At 36.4% G+C, this 4,373-nt stretch overlaps 1 non-coding gene across 1 annotated transcript; it reads right to left on the bottom strand.

Moving 5' to 3' along the window:
- Positions 1 to 2,206: 2,206 nt before the first annotated feature.
- Positions 2,207 to 2,313, bottom strand: LOC120583561 (U6 spliceosomal RNA). Its single transcript, XR_005647802.1, has one exon. It is a non-coding gene; the product is annotated as a U6 spliceosomal RNA (small nuclear RNA).
- Between the last annotated feature and the right edge of the window lie 2,060 nt (positions 2,314 to 4,373).

Genomic DNA, 4,373 nt, shown 5'->3' with positions numbered 1-4,373 from the left:
AGCCAAGTGGTACTATGAACTCTCAATTAGCACAATTATATATCTAAGCTCCTTCTTTTGCAATGTCTGCTTCATTCTTCTGCCTATGCAGCTTCTTTTGCCTATTTATGTTTTGCACAGACCCAAAAATAGATGACCTAAAATCTTGAAATTACACAACCATTAATCTGTTACAGAAAGATTATGGTCTATGTTTTTAAAGTGGAGAATCTGAATGACTTAGCGTGTTTTGTGGAGAATTTGGCTAACATTAGGTGCTGCTACTCATTCAATTACCCTGTGAAGAGGGAGTAAAGCAGAAAGGGTCATGAAGTAAAAGGCTACAGCTGTGGTCAAAAAGGATATGCAGGAAGGAAAAGTAGATTGTAGCAGGTAAATTTACTGACATCTCCAGTACAGGTGTTTATGTGCACATACACATATGTATGCGGTGCCTCAAGGGAAGTAGTCTAGGTTGTGTCTCATCAGTGGCGGGCAGTCGTGCACATCCTAATCCAGCTCCCTGTGTAATACTGGGCAGTTTATGGCAGGAGCTGAGGAATGGCCAGAGGCACCAACAGATTGTGACTATTGAAATAACCCTGACTTCCTTGGGAAAAGTGTTCATGACCTTGGCTTGACTAGCCTTGGTCTCTACCCCTGTATGAATTACTATTGCTGCTTTGAAAAGAATTATGTTTAATACTACATAATTTGAATATTCACAATAAAAGTACTCTGTTAGAAAGAATCTCATAGTAAATTGTTGAGTTCTAGAGTCAGACAGACCCCAATTTGAATCCAAATACTATAAAAATTACCTAACATAGTTAAGATGCAAGATTCTTCATCCATAAAGTTGAGGTGATACAATACCTGTGTACCAGTTAAGAATTTTGTGGGATAGCATAGAATAGACTAACCAAAATAACAGTAGCTTAAACACATATGTTTTAACTCTATCATAAAGGAAGTACAGATATAAATTGGTCCAAAGCTGGTAAGGTGGCTCTAGCAAGTCATCCAGAATCCAAGATCCTTCTATCTTTCTGCTCCCCTATGTTCAGCAATGACTTCCATCCTCAAACTACCATGGTCCATGCTGGCTGCTGAATTAGGCAACATATCTGCATTCCAAGAGTTAAAAAGAGAAAGTAGGGTAGAGGGTGAGTTCAAAAGGGAACATCTCCCAACAGCCTAGGTTGCACACAACAGTGCTATGCACATCTCATTGGCTGGTATTGAGTCACATATCTGCATGCAGCTACAAGGAAAGCTTGGAAATGAAGTCTTTTAGCTGGCACTTTGTCATTTAGATAAAATTTGGGTACAAAGGGGGAAAGGAAAATTAGGTTGCCAGGCAACCAGCAGTCTCTGCCACAATGTTCCTCACAGGATTTTGTGCAAATTAATACAGTTCGAACATGTTAAACTTTTAACCCAGTGCCTGATCCACTGTCAGCACTCAGAAGCTACCATTATTACTGTTTGTCAATTGCCAGGGACATAAGATTCTATTATTTAAAACTCATTAAAAAGGAAATTATTTATAATTCTGGTAGATGTAAATTCTTTTATCCTATTTGGTACTGATTAAATTTTAAAGAAAATGATTTTATAAAGTCATAGACAAAATATGTAGAAAAAAACAATTTAAGCCAGTATTTAAAAATTATACTTTAGGGAGTTTGTAAATCAACAAAAATTTATTAAATAGAAGATTCAAAGCCAGGAAACTGCAGAAAACTACATATATTAGGAAGGAAAATGGTTCCCTTAAATTCTAGAATAATTCTCAATAAATAACTTAGAAGAGACGATAATAGAATGTGGGTTCTTCCTCAATACTTCACAGATTTTCACATTTCAGCACAGTACTTATGTGGGTGGAGAATGAAGAGGAAGCAGCAGTGTTCCTGTTCTTCCTTAGATGCTTTAGTCTCTGCTTGCTGACTTTTAGCTTTCTATTTTCTCCAGATTTTTCTTTTCTTTCTCTGTCTGACTGTCCATCTTCTTTCTCCTTCCCTTTGCATTTTCCTGTGGGACTGTTCTGTCAGCTACTTTGCAATGTTTTTGATGCTTGATGCAAATTGTAATCAATGTTTTTTTTTATTCCTTTTTCAAACATACATTACCCTAAATCACTTTTTCTAGGCTAGAGATAGTGCCAAGTACTTTTTATTTTTTCCCCATCTTTCTTGAAACATAATAGACAATTAGTTGCTTAAAAAATATGGAACACTTCACGAATTTGCATGTCATCCTGGCGCAGGGACCATACTAATCTTCTCTGTATCGTTCCAATTTTAGTATATGTGCTGCCAAAGAGAGCACTGCCAAGTACTCTTAATGGTAATTCTCTCTTGTAATGCTTTCTCAAAACTAAAATGGAAATATACTGCTAGGAACATAGCAGCAGAATGTATTTCAGCATCACACTGATTTAGGTGTGTGCTATCTTATGGAAAGTGAGTTAATTGTTCTCAGCCTCAGTTTACCTTTCCCTAAAACTAGTATAGTAATAGCATATGTTACATAAGGAGTTTTGTTTAGAATCAAATACAGTAACATACATAACTCCATGGCACAGTAAGAAACATGGAGCAAATCAATGTTAGCTCTGATAATGAGAATGATAATGAAACTAGATACAGAAAATTCACAGTCAAGTTTCTGATACCTACAAAATATTGTTGTTTAATATTATTTTACTATGCTATTAGATCAATAAGAACTTTCCACACTGAACAAAAACAAATAAACAAAAACTCAAAACAAATATGCTATGTTTGATTTATCTGTTAAGTAAATTATATTATCTAACATGATATTGGAAATTATCCAAAGTCTGTCCTTGTGGTTATAGTCCAATATCCAATATTGTCATGCATTTTCTATATGATGAAATGTGTGCTTACTCTCAGCCTTCCATCATTTGGTCTAACTCAGAAATATAGCATCACTCCACTTATTTTTTTCTTGTAGCTTGAAGTTATTTTCTCATTGTTCATTTTCCAGACAGAATAATTCAGACTTTATCAAGTAATCCATACAATATTAGTCCTCACTGATACACTTTAGTTTAATTAGTGTGGATACATTTATTCTTTGCCTGGCCATCTGAAATAAATGCTCCCACTCATTTACTTCCTTCCAAAGCCCATATGGTGTTTTTCTAATAGTCCTTTTCCCAAGGCACTGACATATCTTGACAGACTTCCCCTACCCTTATCAAAAGCAAAGGTTCTTAAACTATTTTGGCTGACAGATGTTTTAAAAAATCTGATGAAAAAATAGACATTTCTCTGAAAAGAAAAAAAAAAACCGCATACACGCTGCTATGGACTAAATGTTTGTCTCTTCACCAAATTCATATGTTGAAATCCTTACTGCCAAGGTGATGATGATATTAAGAGGCGGGGAATTTGGGAGATGATGAGGTCATGAGGGTGGAGTCCTCATGAATGGGATTAGTGCCCTTATAAGAGAGACCTCAGAGAGGGCTCTAGCCCCTTCCACCATGAGAGGATTACACAAGAAGTCTGCATCTTTAAAGAGAGCCTTAACTGGCACCCTTAGCTTGAACTTCCAGACTTCAGAACAATGAGAAATAAATCTTTGTTGTTTATAAGCCACTTAGTGTATTATATTTTGTCATAGCACCCCAAACAAAGAAATCATTCAGTTGTCAAGTGCTGCTCCTTCCTTTCCTTTTGCCTCTTCCCTGCCCCCCCACCCCAGAAGTTATGCATTTCAAATTCTGTCCCTTTAGATCTCACGAACCTTCAAATTTCTTCCTGTGGTCCATGCTCTGATCTATCGGGCACAGGTTTAGTATTTCTAGACCTCCTAGGTGACTTGGCCTAGGTTTGGATCAACTCTAGGCCAGTTCTAGTCTCCAATTTTTCTCTTCCATAGTGGTTCCAGGATTCTTCTGCTTACTGCTTACTCCTTGATTTAGGAGGTATTGGATTGTAGTGTGAGAGATCATAAGTTGAATTTTGCTGTTTTTGCTTTTTGTCTTCAAATTTGCATGAAGTTTAGCAATCTCTGTCTCTAAATTATGCTGAAGGTGTTGTTTTGGTATAGTTCCATTTTTCCTTCTTTGTTGATCTCTGTTGTTTTTGGAAAAAATATTGAGAAATAGGGACAAAGGTACTCATCCTTGTCAAGAACTATTTGGAATTCCTCAGAGATAATTCTGCTACCAGTGTGAAGAGCAGATTGAAAGAAAGGCTGAAAAATGGAAAGACTAAATAAGAGGCCATTTTAATAGTGTAAGTAAAATATAATGAGGGCCACACTTTGTAAATGGAAAGGGTATGGTGTGTTCAGATGATATTAAGAATTTGGTAAGTGGTAAGCAACATAAGGAGAGAAGGGTAACCCCTAGG

Source organism: Pteropus medius, unplaced genomic scaffold (genome assembly GCF_902729225.1).
Source record: "Pteropus medius unplaced genomic scaffold, Ma_sr-lr_union100, whole genome shotgun sequence".
NCBI classification, from domain to species: Eukaryota; Metazoa; Chordata; class Mammalia; order Chiroptera; family Pteropodidae; genus Pteropus; species Pteropus medius.
The sequence above is the reverse complement of the archived record's forward strand: the minus strand, read 5'-3'. Positions and strand labels throughout refer to the sequence as shown.